The 19,991-nt window shown below is 47.8% G+C and overlaps 1 long non-coding RNA gene across 1 annotated transcript in view; it reads right to left on the reverse strand.

The window, feature by feature from the left end:
- Positions 1-739: 739 nt before the first annotated feature.
- The window catches only part of LOC102410215, a 38,736-nt gene continuing 19,484 nt past the window's right edge, over positions 740-19,991 (reverse strand). Inside the window, exon 4 of the long non-coding RNA XR_006543201.2 lies at positions 740-1,745. This is a non-coding gene — a long non-coding RNA (uncharacterized LOC102410215). The remainder of the gene's footprint in view (positions 1,746-19,991) is intronic.

A 19,991-nucleotide genomic window follows, 5' to 3' on the forward strand; every position in this document is an offset into this window, starting at 1 on the left:
AGTAAATCCCATAAGATACTATACAATGTAGATGAAACTTGAAGACACTACACTAAGTGAAATAAGCCAGTCACAAAAAGACAAATATTGTATGATTCCACTCCTATGAGGTATCTAGAATAACTGAACTCATAACAAGAGAAAGTGGTACCAGACGTCTGGGGAAGGGAGAAAAGTTGTCCTTTCACGGGGATAGACTTTCAGATTTGCCACTTCTGAAGCTCTTTTTCACAACAATGTGAGTATGCTCAATGCTGCTGAGCTGTACAATTAAAAACGGTAAAGATGATAAATTGTATGTTGCACTTTTTTACTACAATAAAAAAAAAAACTGTTAAACAACAAGATCCCACTGTACAGCAAAGAGAACTGTATCCAATATCCTACACTAAGGACATCTCTGGTGGTCCAGTGGTTAAGACTTTGCCTTTCAAAACACGGGGGGAGGGTTCAATCCCTGATCAGGGAACTAAGATCCCACATGCCCAAGGCCGAAAACCAAAACAGAAACAATATTGTAATAAATTCAGTAAAGACTTTTAAAAAATCCTATGATAAACCATAATGGAAAAGAACATTGAAAAAAGCATGTGTATGTATGTATATAGATAGATATTCAGACATATACATTTGAATCCCTTTGCTGTATAGCAGTAATTAACACAATATTGTAAATCAACTATAATTCAATTAATAAATAAATGGAATCATACAGTTTTTGTTTAATTGTTTAATTTGTCATTGCTTTTACAAAGCAGGGATGGTTGCACTGGAAAGAAAGCCCAGAGCAAGTGACAGTTTATTTGTGGGGAGAGGTGGGGGAGCCGGATGTGGGGAACTAAGATTTTGAGGCCAAGGGTTTTAAAAAGCTGGCCAGGAAAAAAAATGTCTGGAGACAGAAGGACAAAAAAAAGTATGATGGTGAAATCAATTTCTAGAAAGAAGCCAGGCCTCGCACTGGGGACTATGGAGGCTCCAAGGCCACGGGACAGAGGAGATGCTGGAAAGCACGGAAGGACATTTCTTGCCCTAAGCTCACAGTTTCCCATCTAAATTAATCACTGAGATTATACTCAGAAGCTGAGTCTCATCTTCCCGGTTTGGACAGGACACAACCTGAGTGAAGATGACAGAGTGTTGTCAGATCCCAAACCAAAGCAAGCGGTGGAAGAAGCTTCCCAATTATCAGCAAGTGAAGGCCAAATGCATGTCATACCCCATTCATTCATTCAGCCTATCCTCTGAACGGCCGTGGCTCCAGATGCTGCGTATGGAGGTGGGTCAGGGCATCTCGGCTCCTAGGAACTTGCATCTTGGAGGCACCCATCTGCTAGGCTCCGCTCTGTCACAAGACACAGTCCATGCTGTGTGTCTCCCATCCTTGCTTTTCTGTGCCTTTTAAGAGTTGATTGAGACCTTGGACCAGTCCTAGAAGACCATCCACCCTTGGTGATAACAAGCAGGTGTTTATACAGCTGGAAGGCCAGTGTCCAGGTACAAACAGGGCTTGGCCCATAGGCAGCAGAGAGGGGCCAGAGCTTCCCACAGGGTGAAGGGCTCGTCGGCTGGCCGAGGATGGGTGCTCCCCAAGAAAGGGAACACAGAGAACACAGCTATGGCTCCAAGAGCTGCCGTGAGACCTGCGAGCCAGGGAAGGGGTGGAAGGAAACAGCCCAGGTCACTGCAGCAGCGACTTCCACCCTGTGGTTCCCAGGAGGCCAGCCGGCGGCTGCGGTGACAGGTGGCTGTGGAAGGAAGGGCTGCCTTGAGAAGGGGCAAGCAGTTTGTAGCATCCTTGGGGCCCCTAAAGTTAGACTGGAAAAGTCTTTTCCACCTCTTGTCTATGGTCACCAAAGGGAGTGTGTGGGACATGGGAAGAAAATATTAGAAAGTCTACATCTCTTTAAAATACTCATCATTTTGAATTTTCACATTTATTTTTATTTTATGATATATATCATCTATATCCGGAGAAGGCAATAGCACCCCACTCCAGTACTCTTGCTTGGAAAATCCCATGGACAGAGGAGCCTGTTAGGCTGCAATCCATGGGGTCACTAAGAGTCGGACACGACTGAGTGACTTCACTTTCACTTTTCACTTTCATGCATTGGAGAAGAAAATGGCAACCCACTCCAGTGTTCTTCCCTGGAGAATACTACGGACGGGGGAGCTTGGTGGGCTGCCGTCTATGGGGTCGCACAGTCGGACACGACTGAAGTGACTTAGCATAGCGTAGCATCATCTATATCATCAGTGGTATCTGTGCACAAGAAATAACAAATAATAAATCGGCAAGTGTATATTGGGAGTTTGTGCTCAAAATATTTTAGTGATTAGGGCGAACAGTCCAGAAAGCCTGGCGATCCACCCTTTAATAAACTCCTGTATTTAAGAGTAGGCCCAAGAACACCATGCTTTAGGGGACACCCATTGCCTTTTGAACCAAACCAGTAGGATGGCAGGAGAGGAGAAATCAAAATAGAGAGGGAGCTAGGCAAGCAGGGGTGGACTCACCAGGTGGAACAGATTACAAAGGAGCAGAAAGTAAAAAAGTTAGGCACTCAGTCATGTCCGATTCTTTGCGACTCCATGAACTGTAGCCCGCCAGGCTCCTCTGTCCATGGGATTCTCCAAGCAAGAATACTGGAACGGGTAGTCATTCCTTTCTCCAGGGGATCTTCCCCACCCAGGGATCGAACCCAGGTCTCCTACATGGCAGGCATAATTTACTGTCTGAGCCATCAGGGAAGCCCTTTGCTCACAAAGGGACAGAAGAGGCAGACAAGTCCCAGAAAGACAGGAAAATGAAAGCAAGGACCTCCAAAGTGTCAAGTGGTGATTGGAGAGTTACTTGCCAAACGGCAACTTTGATCAGGCTCATCTGTGCCTTTTCCTTTGGCCTCGGTACCCCGAGCTACTTCTTTCGGAAGAAAAAGCGGACTACATGTAGAAAGGGTCTGTCCTTCAGGAGAGAGAGATCGTGTCCTTACTTGGTTTATTCATACCCTGAATCTGTCTTAAAGGGGACATGGGGTGTGCCCGCATCCTCCACTGGATAAAATGCTCTCCAAGGACCTTACATTCAGACACACATGCACATATACACACATACACATACACGCATGTGTGCCCACACACATATACACATGCACACACAAACTGAAGCCCGTGTTTCCAAACACATAGATTTATATGCTTCAAGTCTTAATTGCTGAAATGTTCAATGTAATGTCTCTAGCAAGTAAAAATAAATAAGTACCAACAAGGACAGACTGTATAGCCAAGGGAGCTCTGCTCAATGTTACATGGCAGCCTGGATGGGAAGGGGGCTTGGGGGAGAATGGATACATGTATATGTATGGCTGAGTCCCTTCCCTTTTCTCCCGAAACTATTACAGCATTGTTAATCAGCTATGCCCCAATACAAAATAAAGTTTTAAAAAAGAGAAACAACCAAAGGGGAAAAGAAAGCAGACAACATATAAGCTTGAGAGCAGTGGCCCTGTGCAGTGGGCTGGGAGCCAGGACGCAAAGGGCAGGGTCCCCTGCTTCTCCCCTCCAGCACCTCCCCCAGACTCTGCCCGTCCCCTGCGCCTACCCCTGTACGGCACCCAGTGAGACGGGGGCCAAGCCTGCAACTGAAACCTTTCAGTCCAGTAGGAAGTAAAGCAGGGATGTGAGGCTGAGACATGGCTCAGGAACCAGCAGTCCACGGCTCAGACTTCGCTCTGAACACCTCCCCCCAGGATGCACATGTCCAAACTTCGAGTCATTGTGCACTCTGAGCCAGGCTGTGTGGGGGCCACCGGTGAGCAGAGCAGACAAGCCCTGGCCCTCACTTAGCTTCTGGTCTGAGGCCTCATTACGCAGTCTGGCTCCCATCCACTGAGAGCAGCCAGGGAAACAGAATCCCAGCCCCCACCCCAGACCCCCTGAGCCAGACACCAACCCCAGGCAATTTGAATGCACATGCAAGTTTGGGAAGTGCTGGTTTTGTTGTTTGTTTCCGTGAAAAACAGTCAGACCAGGGGCTCGAAGACACATCCATCTTCCCTTGACTTTCATGTGAGCCGGCGTTGGAGAAAATAATTCCTCAACTGTTAGAGCTCAAAGGGATCTTGTTGTTCAGTTGCTCACTCGTGTCAGATTCTTTGAGACCCCACGGACTGTAGCCCACCAGGCTCCTCTGTCCATGGGATTTCCCAGACAAGAATACTGGAGTGGCTTGCCATTTCCTCCTCCAGGGGATCTGCCCAACCTAGGGATCGAACCCTCGTCTCCTGCATTGGCAAGCAGATTCTTTAGCACTGAGCCACATGGGAAGCCCCAAAGGGATCTTACAGTTCATTTCATTCTACTGTTTCATTTAGGAATGAAGAAATGGGAAGCCAGAGAGGGAAGAAGCTCAGGAAAGAAGCCATGCGAAGGGAAGAAGCTCAGGGAAGAAGCCAGAACTGGAACCAAGAATTTTAGTCACAAGTTCTCTATGCCTGCTGCAGGGCTGAAGAAAGGCAGCAGCTGCTGCTGCTAAGTCACTTCAGTCGTGTCCGACTCTGTGTGATCCCATAGACGGCAGCCCATCAGGCTTCCCCGTTCCTGGGATTCTCCAGGGAAGAACACTGGAGTGGGTTGCCATTTCCTTCTCCAATGCATGAAAGTGAAAAGTGAAAGCGAAGTCACTCAGTCGTGTCCGACTCTTAGCGACCCCATGGACTGCAGCCTACCAGGCTCCTCCGCCCATGGGATTTTCCAAGCAAGAGTACTGGAGTGGGGTGCCATTGCCTTCTCTGGAAGAAAGGCAGGTGGCAGTGTAAAAGAAAGGGAGACAGAAACAAGACATGTAGGACAGGGGGCCACAGCACTGAAGACCTGGGGGTACCTCAAAAATGTTGGGGGGCAGGTTAATTCTACAGTCCTTTCCAAGCCTGCTCTTTGATACCCTCCCAAGTTGATGCAGATAAAGAAATGCTGACCCCCTTTGGCTTCCCCTGCATGAATGTGCTTTTGTTCTGAGGGTGATGTTCTGGTCAACGAGACCTCCCGGCACAGGAAGTGGCTATCAGGTGTCGTTCTGTCTCATTCCTCCAGACGAGCCTGTAAGGGAACCCCAGAGTCCAGGGTATGTGCATAAGGTTTACCCCCAAGGCCCTCAAATCCCTTTGGCGAGAGCATCGGAAGGGAATCAGTACACCCTCTGGGGAAATGCATGTGGATTACATCATCCCGCCAGACTCCTCTGTCCATGAGCTTCTCCAGGCAAGGATATTGAAGTGGTTAGCCATTCCTTTCTCCAGGGGATCTTCCCCCTAACCAGGGATCAACCCTAGGTCTCCTTCGTTGCAGGCAGATTCTGTACCGTCTGAGCCACCCAAAACTCCTCTCTACATCCAAGCTCCTAAGTGCAGTTGTTAAGGATGCCGATAGCCTCTCACTCCTCCTCACCACTCATCTGAAGCACTGGACCGCTTTAAAACTCAACCTTAAATCAACTTGAGAGACTCCCCCATAAGAACCAGCACGTTCTGTCAAAAACCAGATAGATTAAAAATGAATACAGGCAGTCACCAGACCCGTAGTGTCCAAGCCAAGCTGAGGGAGCAGGAGGCTGGCAGGCCTGAGCCGAGGGGGCTGTAATGGGCCTGCTACCGCCTTTTCTTCCCACCCCAGTAATAAATACTCAATTTGAGAGAGCTGATGGAAAAAGACAGGAGTGAAAAGTGGGCTTGACACATTTATGAGAAGGATTTGTCCTCGGTTTCTTCAGTATAAAGCCTGGAGTTTTTTCAGTCTTACTAGAGGTAGCAGGGAATGAACACCTGTTTCATGTTTCCCGATCACGGCTCGGATGATTAGATGGATCATGTACCATTGGGACAAAAAAAAAAAATCATGGAAAAAGATGGCTTGTCCAGTTAACAAGAATTGTATATTGTTTGCAATTTACAAATAGAGGCAGAGAGGCAGACACAAATCGCCAGAAGATAGAGATACTGTTTCTCGTTGAACTCACAGTGTGTGCATTCTCAGTCGTGTCCAACTCTTTGCGACCCCATGGACTGTAGCCTGCCACGCTCCTTAATCCATGGGGTTTCCCAGGCAAGAATACCGGAGTGGGTTGCCAGTTCCTCCTCCAGGGGATCTTCCCGACACGAGGATTGAATTTGCGTCTCCTGTGTCTCCTGCGTTGGCAGGCAGATTCCGCATGCACTTTCTGACACTGGAACAGAGAACGTTTTATGATGCATTTTTTGATCCCTTTTCCTAAAAGATGAGGTTGGGGATCTCAAATTGTTCTGTGCTTCCAAATCATGATGACAACTAGCAACAGTATCTGTCGGCTCCACGAGCTGGTTTTCCTCCAAGGCGGACGGAGCAGAGGATTTGTTACTTGATCTACCAGCAATGGCTTTCCAATAGCCAGACACGTACAGCATCATTGATCAGTGTGCCCTCTCCTTGTTTGCATTGGAACACTGCTCAATTTACACCAATTAAAGAATGCTTGGTTTGGGTATTGAAGAATCATTAAGGAATGCAAATCCCCAAGGGCTTCTAAAAATGACATCTGACTAGAATGGTGATTAAAGCATGAAGACGGCATTAGTATTTGAACAGTTTGACTGATATACAAAATCATTAGAACGTCTCTCCAGGAAGAGTGACACTGGGTCAATGTATGTACTTGCCTGGTCACCCTAAACAAATCTGACAAGTCTAATTTTAAGTAATTGCTCAGAGTTTAGTGGCCGCCTCTGTCCCCACAAGGGCAGCCGTCTGGACCACATATTGTAATTGAGATGTGTCTTTAAACGCAATGTGTCAACCCAGCATGCAAATGTGCTCTCAGAAAAGGTTAAAGGTTAGTGATGCTCCGACGAATCGCTTTCCAGTCAAATTTCCACGTGAAAATTCTACTGTCACCAGCAGTCACCTCCCTCAGCTGATTCTACCTCATCCCGTGCAGGAAAGGCTGGGTTTTCTAGCTATGTCTGACTCTCAAGTTCAGCTAGAGACCATCTGAAAGTGTGTTCTCTGGACCAGCAACATTAGCATCACTTGGAAACTTGTTAGAAATGCTGAGTCCTGCCTCCTGCCTCCCCTAACCTGCTAAATCAGAGATGCTAGAGCTGAGGTCTTGCATTAATGCTTTACTAAGTCCTGCCCTGATCTAAAGCCCATTCGAGTTTGAGAACCACAGACCCAGACCCACTGAACCTCTGTCTGGGATGAAATGGACGCCCCGTGGGATAGTGATTTGCCTGAGGCCATGCAGCCCAAACGATGGTGGGAGCTATGATGAAGTATGTTATCGTCAAATCATTTGTTGTTCAGTCGTTCTCGTGTCCAACTCTTTGTGACCCCGTGGACTGCAGCACGCCACAATTCCCTGACCTTCACTATCTCCTGGAGTTTGCTCAAACTCAAGTCCAGTGAGTTGGTGATGCTATCCAACCATCTCATCCTCTATCATACCCTTCTCCTCCTGCCCTCGATCTTTTCAAGCATCAGGATCCTCTCCAATGTGTAGCTCTTTATATCAGGTAACCAAAGTATTGGAGCTTCAGCATGGACTATAGCCCACCAGGTTCCTCTGTCCATGAGATTTCCCAGGCAAGAATACTGGAGTGGGTTGCCATTTCCTTCTCCAGAGGATCTTCCTAACCCAGGGATTGAACCTGAATCTCTCGCATCTCCTACATTGGCAGGTGGGTTCTTTACCACTAGCCCCACCTGGGAAGTCCAAGAGCCACCTGGGAAGCCCTGAAATCATTAATCCTTGACTTTATTATTCAATAAAAACATCTGGGCTTCCCCAGTGGCTCAGTCAGGAAAGAATCTGCCTGCAATGCAGGAGACCAAAACTCGATCCCTCAGTTGGGAAGATTCCCTTGGAGAAGGAAATGGCAACCCACTCCAGTATTCTTGCCTGGGGGAAATCCCATGGACAGAGGAGCCTGGCAGGCTACAGTCCATGGGGTCACAAAAAGTTGGACACAACTTAGCAACTAAACCACCACCACCAAAATTTTGAATGTACTTTGCTGCTCTGTTTTTTGTTTGTTTGTTTGTTTGTTTTGGCAGGTATGCCCCTCCCCTCATCCCGGAGAGCTTATGCAGGATAGTCCTGGCTGGCGGGTGGCTGGTTTGCCTCTTCCTTCCCCTGGGCCCTAGAGACAGAACCCCCAGGGCTGGCTGTTGGCGGCAGCCTCTGGACTAAGTGCTGGGGACGGCTCATCTGAGCTGGAGATTTCATTGCCGTGGTGAAAGCCTTGCAAGATGGCTTCTTCAGTCCGTGTGGATCGTGGGTGCACAGGTGGAAACTGACTCTCCACTGCCAGCAGTCCCTGAAGGACCGGGAGGAGCAGAGCCCCTTGCCGACTCCCACTGGCTGTGTCGTCAGAACCACAGATGGTGTGAAGCAGAGGGCACTTGGGGAATGCTTGTTTCTACTTGATAACCCAGCATCTCTCAGGACCCTTTGGGGCTTTTGGACGATGCCTGTGCACCGTTAAAAATGAGCGGCGTGCCGCATAGGAGGTGCGCATAGGAGCATAGCCACATGGGAGGAGGTAAAAATCGAGCTTCTCCTCTACTTAGGATATAATTGAATATAATCAGACCTCCAGGAGGACTAACTAAACAATAGGTTTCTGATTTAATTCTTCTTTTTTATTAATGTGAATCACTGTATCTCTTGCCATCTTATCCCAGTCTGACAAACCCTCGAGCTACAAGGAGCCTGGTAACTACAAGCAAGGACATCAAATCAAAACAGAAAAATAAGGGCCGCCTCATCTGCAGGCTCCAGGAGCTTGAGCTCCCAGCGCAGTCAGCTTAGCTAGATGGTGACCCTGTGAGAAAAAAGGTTTTGTCTCAACTCGTCCAGCTCCCAGCAGACAGACAGAGCCGGTTTATACCACAAGCTCCCCTGTTCTTTGCTTCCTGGACACCCTCACCCCAGGTGAGCCTGTGCACCCAGGGCCCCCCGCCCCCCGCCTCCCCCCCACCTCCCCGTCCCCTCCCTCCATCCCTCCATCACTCCCACCCGCCTGCCTTCCCTCTACCCGCAGTGATGCTCAGCCTTTCAGCCTTTCAAGCCGGCGCCCTGTGCGGGGCAGGGTTAAAATGCGCCTCTGAATGGGGAGGAGAGACAGGGTGGATTAATGGCAGCGGCAGAAGAGTGATACAGGCCGAGCAGAACAAAACGAGGGCGACCCAGACGAAACAAAGCCCCACAATAGATCATTTCTGAAAAGTCATCGGGCAGCTTTGAAACCCGGGCCTCTGTGGGTCCCGGGCAGTTTCGCAGCCACGGGCTTTCAAGACACATGAATGGAAACGGAACAGTAACTCTTTCTCCCAACTCTTTTCAGGGGTCTTGTCAGCAGAGAAGGATTTACCATTCAATTCCCATACTTTTATGTGGGAAATTAAGAATTGGCTCCTGAAAAAGCAATTGCCTTTTTAAACTCTCATAAATTGTGACAATCTCATAGATTCACCCAAATTTCTTCTTTCTTTTCTCCTTTCCACTTAGAGTTCATTTTTAAAAAATATACTCATAAACACACATATACGTACACATTTCTGTCTTGCCTTTTCTCAGGAGTATTTTCTACAAAAAAACCCTCCAACCAAAGAAGACTCTCATCTGTCTGCTCTGCTTGGTTTTGATCCTTAACTATGTCCATTTTATCACAGTTCAACACAGACTTAACTTCTTGGAATGAAAAGACCAATCCTTTCCAGATAGGAATCCTGCATATCTGGGGTGTTTTCAAGATTAATTTTTATGTGGACCATTTTCAAAGTCTTTATTGAATTTTTTACAATATTGCTTCTGTTTTATGTTGTGGTTTTTTGGCCATGAGACATGTGAGAGCTTAGCTCCCTGACCAAGGATGAAACCCGCATCCCTGCATCGGAAGGTAAAGTCTTAAGTACTGGACTGCTGGGGAAGTCCTGGCTTTTGGAAAGGTGACAAGGGTTGGGTGAAGCTTATGCAAAGTCAGAGGCAAAATAAAATGGGATGTTTTCTTGATTCCTGACTCAGCGGCTGTGTGCTGAGTGACTAGCCCTGAATAAAGGCTACTTCTGAATTGTCTGATGAAGGCACTTGGGTCTTCCTGGAGGAGAGCTCAATCATCCGTCCCCATCTGGGGGGCCTGACGGTGTATTCTCAGGGGACAGTGTGGAGCAGGCTCTTCTTTCTCAGAAGCTCTCGGTGTTTGCCATGTCCATCTCATTAACCTTCCCTGTCCTGGGATCCAGGCCCAGAGAAGCCCAGCTTAGGCTCTGAGCCAGCCCGTCTGATCTGACTCCCCAGGCCTCTCCCAGGGATGCACTCAGGGATAGGAAACCCAGGTGTGCTTGACCCCCGCTTCCCTGGCCCCTCGTCCTGCCCCCTGGAGAGCCCGGCTCCAAGGCTGATTCCCATGGAGCAGCTATGCTGACCGCCAGCCACTCTCGGGGGCAGTCAAGCATACTCCGAGTCCTCAGAAATGCCTTGAGGTGAGAGATGGGAAAGATGGGGGTGGGGAGAAAGGAGGCCAACCCGCCACACCAGCCCATCGCGAGGCCAGACTAGGACACATAACTATTTCCTGATGTGCAGAAGTTGAAACCTGGACTTCCTCTCTCTTTAGATGTTTCAGATATGCAAACACGAACCTCACAAAAGGAGTCTGACGGTGTACTTAACACAGACTAGTTCAGATCCTTACATCACCCCTCTAAGAAACAGAAATCAAAATAAAATAAAACAAAATAAAATGAATTTAAGAAGAGAGAAATCAATTTCCTATTTTTGAGGACAGTGTTTAAAAAAAGCATAGAAATTTGCAATATACGTATATCAAATCCACACGCTGTAAACCTAAACCTACACAACATCATGTCCATTTATCTCAGTAAATCAGGGGAGAGAAGAAAACCTTCTAAAGAAAATCCTCACAGTCACTGCACAGACACCAGCATGTTCAGGAGCTCTGTCGTCTCCTTCCTGAAATAACTTACTTGTTCAGAGTTATTTCTAAAGGAGTCAGGATGTTGATCTTTAAGAGGTCAAATAGCACTTAAAAATTAATTTTGGAAGGAAAGGATGGTCCTTACACACAGATTTCACTTGCTTGAGAAAAATGGGTTGCTGTGGTCCAGGAAGCTTTTAAAAATTAACATTTCCATTTCCTCCTTTGCTGTCTCTAAACCAGAGGCAGAAATTCCAAAGACCAGGGTCCTAAGAAGCTTTTGAAAACCCCATCACAGCTCCTCCAACCCCTTCCTCCAGCTTCGCCCACAACCCCAAACGATGAATGTGGTCAGGAGAACAGCATCGCAGAACCATGACCAGCTTTTCTCAGCCTGCTTCTGGACAGCCTATTGTCCAAGAAAGCCTCCAGCAGCACTTCTCTGCTGGTCCAGTGGTGAAAACTTTACCTTCTAGTGCAGGGGGTCTGGGTTCAAACCCTGGTCAGTAAGCTACGATCCCACATGCCTTGCAGCAGAAAATCAAAACATAAAACAGAAACAGAAACGAATTCAATAAAGACTTTAAACAAAAAAAGAAGAAGAAACTCTCTTGCAACATAATTCTTCAAACAACTGGCTTGGGCATACTTTTTTTAAGGAATTCAAATATTACATCACCAGAGAAATTCTTCCATGATTTTTTGAATAACTTTTCTCAACCACCACTTGCCAGGACCACAACAGCCCGTGGCAATGGTGGGGATTCTTGTCTTTTCAAAGTTCTTTATCCATAAAGTAGCAGAAGTGATCTCATAAAATAATCAGGTGATTTATCTATCCCCCACCTGACTCCCACACATACACAGACACTTCTTGTGAACTCAGCAGCTTCCAGGACCCAGAGAGTGAAACCCAGACCCAGCCCCAAGGGTATGGCCCATCTTCTAGTGCATTCTGCCCTCCTCCACCCCCATTATCAGTCCCTTAAGCTCAGATTCTTCCTTGTCCCAGGGCCTTTGCACATGCTCCTCTCTGCCTGCATGCCTGGCTTCCTGACTGCTTGAGGGCTCAGCACAGAGCAGTCCTAGTTAAAGTAGCTTTTTCTCTTCTATTTCTCTCTCCCCAGCCCCAAGGCTACATCCTTCATAGTCCAGTCTTGAGTGGATAGTCTTAATTTAACATCCATCTATTTGCTGTGGTCAGTCTCCACTACAAGAAGGCAAAATCCAGGAAGATCCAGGCACAGATCTCTTAGCATCACCAGTAACTTGCACACTGCTGGTACACAGTAGGTGCTCAGTAAATATTTGTGGGGCTTCCCTGGTGGCTCGGCAGTAAAAGAATCTACTTGCCAATGCAGAAGACTTGAGTTCAATCCCTGGGTCAGGAAGATCCCCTTGAGAAGGACATGGTAACCCATTCCAGAATCTTGCCTGAGAAATCCCACGGACAGAGGAGCCTGGAGAGCCACAGTCCATCGAGTCACAAAAGAGTCGGACATGACTGAACGACTAAACAACAACAGCAATGAATATTTGTGGAAGGAAGGAAAGAAGAAAAACCTGAAGGAAGACAAGGCATTGACTTGAAATCAAGGCTCTACTTCCCCACCCAGTAACGTTGTATATTATTTGGGGTAAAAATCTCAGCTCTTAGATTAAACAGATCCCAAAATACAGTGGCTCACAGGATCAAATCATTTTCTCTTTCCCATAACTCTCTGGAGTGGACAGTCTGGGCAGACAGGATGCTCCGTTTCACTTGGCAATGAAGAGATCCAGATTCTCTGCCTATTGTCATTCCACTGTCCTGCCAGGCACTGAGCACCTGCTTGGTTCAATGCGGTCCCAGCCCATCCGGGTTCCAGTCCATGGGGAGAAAGATGGGGAGGGGAGGAAAGCGATGCCCAGTGAAGGCAGGGAACAGAGGCTGCTCACAATACTTCAGCCCCCATTTTATGGCAAAAATGTAGTGGTTTGTCCTGAGGGGAAGGTGGGAATTAAAGTCTCTAGATGAGTGACTTCACATCCAGGGAGAAAGGAAGGCAAGTTTGGAGAAAACTAGCCATCTGGTGCAGGTTCCTAGACTCCTCTCTGAGCAGAAAACATCCTGAAGCTTGTCCATGGGGAACAGAGCAAGTGTGCAAACTGTCTGATCAGAGGACAGTGACCCACCCTGAAGGATCCCCTGCCATGTAACAGAGCTCTGGGGAGCTGCAGGGTCAGCAGGACCTCAGGCTGTAGGGCATCACTGCAGGGGACACCAGCTTGCTCCTCCCTCCCCTTCCTTATCAGCTCTGAAACTCAGAAAATATCCAGGTGTGTTTCAGTTTTTACACCCAAATTTTCCCATTCAGCTCTTCACTAACCACGTAAGAATATGCAAACAGCAGGTAACCCCAGAGCCCAGTGCTCTAATTTAAAGGGAGGGAAATACTTTCAAATTGTGGTGCTGGAGAAGACTCTTGAGAGTCCCCTGAACTGCAAGGAGATCAGACCAGGCCATCCTAAAGAAAATCAACCCTGAATATTCATTGGAAGGACTGAAGCTCCAATACTTCGGCCACCTGATGCAAAGAGCTGAGTCATTGGAAAAGACCCTGATGCTGGGAAAGACTGAGGGTAGGAGGAAAAGAGGGCAACAGAGGATGAGATGATTGGATGGTATCACCAACTCCATGGATATTAGTTTGAGCAAACTCCAGGATATAGTGAAGGACAGGGAAGCCTGTCATGCTACAGGCCATGGGGTTGCAAAGGGTTGAACACGAATTAGTGACTGAACAACAACAAATAGAGAGACTGCTTCCATGTCCCCAATACAATCCCAGTTTAGCAGCTTCCTTCCCTGTGATCTTGAGCAAATTAATATCCTTAAGACTCATTTTGCTCACCTTTAAAATGGGAGTGAAAACACCTTGTCACATGGCTATGATTAGAATTCAACTACCTCATGTAGGTAAAGATCTTGGGGGCTTCCCTGGTGGCTCAGACAGTAAAGAATCTGCCTGCAATGCCGGAGACCCAGGTTTGATCCCTGGGTCGGGAAGATCCCCTGGAGGAGGAAATGGCAACCCACTCCAGTATTCTTGCCTGGGAAATCCTATGGACAGAAGAGCCTGGTGGGCTGTAGTCCATGGGGTTGCAAAGAGTCAGATGTTACAGAAAAACCTGAACAAAATTTCGGCCACCTCAATAAATTCACTCAGCAGATTCGTCCCAGATGTCAGTTGATTTCAGATTTCTTTTTTACAGAGTGAAATCTTCTGCTTACGTGGACGGAATGACTGCCTTACTATCCCAAGGTAGAAGCCAAAAGCGTTGCCTAAAATGATGCTGCACCCTGGAACTTCTGGTAATTCCAGGTACTGCATTCTGGGTGGTGTTTATTCTGTGCCACCAACACCTGAGTGACTGAAAGTGAAATCAATCCAGGTTCTGTGTCTGGGGTTTCAACACTTCGCAGACTGGCATGTGTGCCTGAGAAAAATCCAGGGAATGCTCGGCCTTTCATTCCTCCGAGAACTATGCCATTTTCCAAGAAAAGCTAAATAGCTCATTCCTGTCTCACCCCCTCTTCTTCCAGCCTGGTTTCCTGAGGATATTTTTTAGCCAGACTGGAGTGTGTTTTTTAATAAGCTGTTGGAAACTAGAAAAGCTTTAAATCGAAACTTGTACTGAATGATTCTTGAGTGCATCACCCAACGAAGAACATTATCCTTGTTTCGATTATCACAGACAAAAATCACATCCACAGGAGCGACAGCCACTCCATGGCTTTTGCAGACAAATTCCCCAGAATATAAACCAAAATCCACAGGAAATCTCTCATCACTCTTTCTGTGAGAAGCTAACTAATAAGTACCATCAGGTAACGAAGCTGTTATTTTTTTTTTCTTTCTGCATCCCTTTTATCATCAGGAGGAATGGGGAACTTCATATTTCAAGGGCTTTTTGCACAGGAAATCCTGGTGTGGCTTTAACACATGCTGAGGTCCCTGGGGGGGAAGTACAGAGTAACCCTGAAAACCTTGGGCAGAGCAGCAGAGTTGGCCCGGATGGCATCCACTGGGGCTTCCTAAGTACGTAAACCACCCACCTAGATGGGCGTGCTCCCAGCCATCTGAGCCCTTGGACCTTGTTTCCAGAAGAGACGACGCCATGAACTGCAGAGCTCAGAGCCCAGATTCACTCCCCAAAATACAAACAAAAGCTTAAATACAGACAAGGAAAATACTTGGTTTGGCTGAAGTGGACAGTTCAGGCCAGTGTGAACTGGGCAGGCTGAAGAGCCTGAGAATCTATAAACCTTCTTTAGAAAAGACAGACCCTGGTCAGCAGAGGTGGCCTGGCTAGAGATAAAAGTGCTCCCCACCTACAAGCTAAAGACAATGCCCCCTTAATTCATCCCAAACTTTCATGGTGCTTCTGTATGTCAGTGAGACAGTTTTTAACTTCACTTCTGTGTTTTATGTTCTCTATGGTTTTTTGGCCGGAGCATCTCTGGTGGCTCAGTGGTAAAGAATCTGCCTGCCAATGCAGGAGAAGCAAGTTCAATCCCTGGGTTGGGAAGATTCTGCTGCAGAAGGAAACGGCAACCCACTCCAATATTCTTGCCTGGGAAAATCCCATGGACAGAGGAGCTTGATGGGCTACGGTCCATGAGGTCACAAAGAGTCGGACACAACTTGGTTAGTGACTGAACAACAACAACGATGGTTTTTTCATAGAGATGCATTTTTTTTATAACTACTTCACTTTCACTTTCCACTTTCATGCATTGGAGAAGGAAATGGCAACCCCCTTCAGCGTTCTTGCCTGGAGAATTCCAGGGACGCGGGAGCCTGGTGGGCTGCTGTCTATGGAGTCGCACAGAGTCGGACACAACTGATCGACTCAGCAGCAGCAGCAGGACAATAAAAAATTAAAATGACAAACTTTAAAAAAAGATAAAGCCTCACCCAGCAGGGCAGGAGGCAGGGCTGGGGGTGGAGGAAGGTCTCCACGGCCACACTGAGGTGCTGGACGCATTCGTGCAGGCTGTTGAGGCCTTGCTAAACTGGCCAGTGGACGGGCAGGTCCTCATCACCCCCCAGAATCCGGATGGCACCGAGGGCTGACCAAGCAGGGTCAGAGGACACATGGGGAGGTAGGTGTGTTTCTTTCATCACATACAGTGATACACGTATAGTGATGATGGACCATCACGTGCCTTAGGAACGAGTCATTGAGTCACAGGGAACAATACAGCCTGAAACCCGTGGACCTTTAATCCAAAAATGTGCAGGTGACAAGGTGGTGCCCTGGGCACGGAAGAGATGGGGGGTCCCACAGCACTGCCTTCTGACCCCAGGGTGCCCTGGGGACAAGAGCAGCCTTCAAGCAGGTGACTGGAGAGACCCTAATAAGCAGTCTGTTTATGGAAGGGTCCTTGGGGTTAGAAAACCAAACCCGGGATGAGCAGTTATCACCCTGGGCTGGAAGCAGCCTTGGGAGGATGGATTTCTAACCAACAGAAAAGCGACCATGTCACCCTCAGGCCGTAAGAGGGGACGGAACCATCATCACACTGACCCTACCATTCTACTCCCCAGTTTAGGGGCAAACCCCGGGGGCAAAAAGGCTCCTGAAGCATTTCCCGTGTCCCTTCCCACATGACAGGTGTGTAAAGGGACTGGGGGTCTGCAGGGGTGCAAGGAAGATGTCCAGCCCCCACATAGTTGACTTTCCCTTCATCTTCTTTTCCCACCAGACTTTAAGCTCCCAGAGGACCAGGATACAGTCTATCCCCTGCTGGGTCCCAAGTGCCCACAAGTGCCCACACACAGTGGGCACTCAGAGAGTATTTACCGAATGACTGCAGAGAAGCAAAGAAGAAAACCACTCGCCCAGGACTTAACAGCAAGTAGGTAACAAGCAGCATTTTGTAAAAGGTAAAAATAGTCCTTAACAGGGTGTTTCCCTACGGTAAACCAGTTCTTACTTTGACCATTCTGCCCAGAGCAAAATACAGCCGACATATATAAGAAGAGAAATGGAAAAGCATAGACGAGTTGCTGAAAAGATTATATTTATGCTTTGCTTGGAATGAAGAAAAGTTTGGGGGAAAGGGACCAAAGAATTTTAAATGGCCTTTTAAGAAAAATACAAGAAGTACGTCTTTCTCCTAACTTTCGGACCTGTGGTCTAGGAAGAAGGGGCCGGTTGCCAGGATTATTAAAGAAACTCTGTGTTGAGCAGTGGAAAGATGTCAGCTTGTGGGTTTCTCTGCCACGGGAGGTTTTGGAGCCCAATGTTGTCTGGATTTGATGACAGGTAATGACATTAACTAATTACAAAACTAATCGCATTTGGAGCAGTGGAAGCTGAGATCATGATAAGCATAATCAAATCCCTGACTTCGGGGCTTCAGGAATGGGAGGATAAGCTTTCTCCCTTTGCAAAGCTTGACCAGATGCTTTTCAGAGCCCTTTGTCTGAGTGTTCTGGAAGCTGCAGACACCAACAAGGGTGGAAACCAGCATTCTGAATCACAGCACCCAGTGGTCTGCTTGGCATCGAGCAAGCACGGGGGTCCCAACTGGCTAGAGATGAGCCTTGCCAACCCCCTGCCATCTGGAGCTCCAACAAGGTTAAGTGCCTGGCCCTCCACTTCCTCTCTCTTTCCCCAAAAGCCTGAAGACCCATGCCTCCTGACCCCCATCACTGGTTGGGTCATCTTGGACAAATTCCAACTCATTGGACCCTCTGTTTCTTCCTCTACAAAGCAGAGATCAAAATATTGGTCCCACTTGCCTCAGCAAATTGACGTGAGGATCCAGTGAAGTAGCATTTACTTTGCATGTTATGGGCTTCCCTGGTGGCTCAGACGGTAAAGAATCCACCTGCGACACAGGAGACCCAGGTTCAGTCCCTGGGTTGGGAAGATCCCCTGGAGAAGGACATGGCAACCCACTCCAGTATTCTTGCCTGGGAAATCCCATGGACAGAGGAGCCTGGCAGGCTGCAGTCCACAGGGTGGCAAAGAGTCGGACACAATTGAGCAACTAGCAGTTTTCAGGAGTGTTACTGGATGGAACTAGTGACCATGGCATTTACATGGCCCAGCTCCGGCTCTGCTGGTTTCTTAAAGGGCTTGAGATGCTCTGAAGGAGGTCAGCCTCTTCTCTTTCCTCCTCCCAAGGAACCTGGGGAGGAAGAAGGAAGAAAGAAGGTGATGGAGGTGACTGACCACTAGAAAGGTGTCCAGCTTCTTTATTTTAAGGATTCTCACTTTCCTGATAATTGGAGTCTTCATATCCTAGGTGTTTGGCCTGTAATTTGGCTCCTCCTGCCTTACTTTTTATATTTTATAGCAGTCTGTAACAAGTGTTTCAACGAGTGTTGAAAGTGTTCATTGTTTGGTCTTGTCTGACTCTTTGTGACCCCATGGACTATAGCCCACCAGGCTCCTCTGTCCATGGGATTTCCCAGGCAAGAATACTGGAGTGGGTTGCCATGTCCTTCTCCAGGGGATCTTCCCAACCCAGGGACTGAACCTGGGTCTCCTGTGTCGCAGGTGGATTCTTTACCGTCTGAGCCACCAGGGAAGCCCATAACATGCAAAGTAAATGCTACTTCACTGGATCCTCACGTCAATTTGCTGAGGCAAGTGGGACCAATATTTTGATCTCTGCTTTGTAGAGGAAGAAACAGAGGGTCCAATGAGTTGGAATTTGTCCAAGATGACCCAACCAGTGATGGGGGTCAGGAGGCATGGGTCTTCAGGCTTTTGGGGAAAGAGAGAGGAAGTGGAGGGCCAGGCACTTACCTTTTTGGAGAAAACTGTTAGTTGCTCAGTTGTGTCCGACTCTTTGTAACCCTGTGGACTGCAGCCTGCCAGGCTCCTCTGTCCATGGGCTTCTCCAGGCAAGAATACTAGAGTGGGTTACCATTCCCTTCTCCAGAGGATCTTCCCAACCCAGGGATCAAACCTGGGTCCCCTGCATTGCAGGCAGATTCTTTACTGTCTGAACCACCAGGGAACCCAACATTCCTGAAGCCCCCATGTAAAACTTGAAAGGAAATCCTATATGTCTGTCAGTCACTTGGAAAATGATCTATCCATTCTCTTACCAATTCATCCCCCTTCCCACCAGTTAAAGCCATCCTCTGAGTTCAACTTCACTCTTCAGAAACCAAGCAATCACTTAAGAAAGAGGAAAACATTAAGAGATCCAGATTTCAATTAACTTGGCCATTGATTTTTGTGTAATTCTGGGGGAGGCATTATTCTTTGGGTAAGATGGGGGGAGGCAAAGAACTCAAAGATTAATAAAGGTTCTAATACGGGCAGTGCCAAGGGCTGGGATATCCAACATCGTGGTCCCCAGGCCCTGCTGAAAAGCAGAAATATTAGGAAATAGTCTGGAAGAGAGGCCTGCTGCTGACCTGCCCGTGACAGAGGTGGGTCTGCCGTTCACTGGGTGAGGAGGGCTTTCTTGTTACATTTTAATGTAATTCCTGTATTTGGTGTTTCACATAATTCCATCATTTTTTAGTTGGTCAAGAAGTATGTACCCATGTAACAATTTAATGTGTTAAGTTTTGACTGTTCTTCATATCATGTACCTCTCTAGTCAAAGTGATGTTATAAACATTCAGTGACAATGAATCAGCATTAATCCTAAATCCTTGAGGGCTTGCCTGGTGGTCCAGCGTCTAGGAATCAGCCTGCCAATGCAGGGCCATGGGTTTGATCCCTGGTCCGTGAACAACCAAGTGCTTGAGCCACAACCACTGAGCCTGTGCTCTAGAGCCCGGGAGCCAGAAGTACTGAGCTAGCCCTGTAGAGTCCTCGAGCCACAGCTACTGAGCCTGGAAGCTGCAACTGCTGAGCATGCGTGCTTAGCTAGTGAAGCCAGAGCTCCCTGGAGCCCGTGCTCCGCAGCAAGAGAAGCCACCGCAGTGAGGAGCCCTCACACCCCAAGGAAGAGTAGCCCCTGCTCGCCGCAACCAGAGAAAAGCCCGAGCCACAGCAATG

Source organism: Bubalus bubalis, chromosome 12, assembly GCF_019923935.1.
Source record: "Bubalus bubalis isolate 160015118507 breed Murrah chromosome 12, NDDB_SH_1, whole genome shotgun sequence".
In the NCBI taxonomy this organism is placed as follows: Eukaryota; Metazoa; Chordata; class Mammalia; order Artiodactyla; family Bovidae; genus Bubalus; species Bubalus bubalis.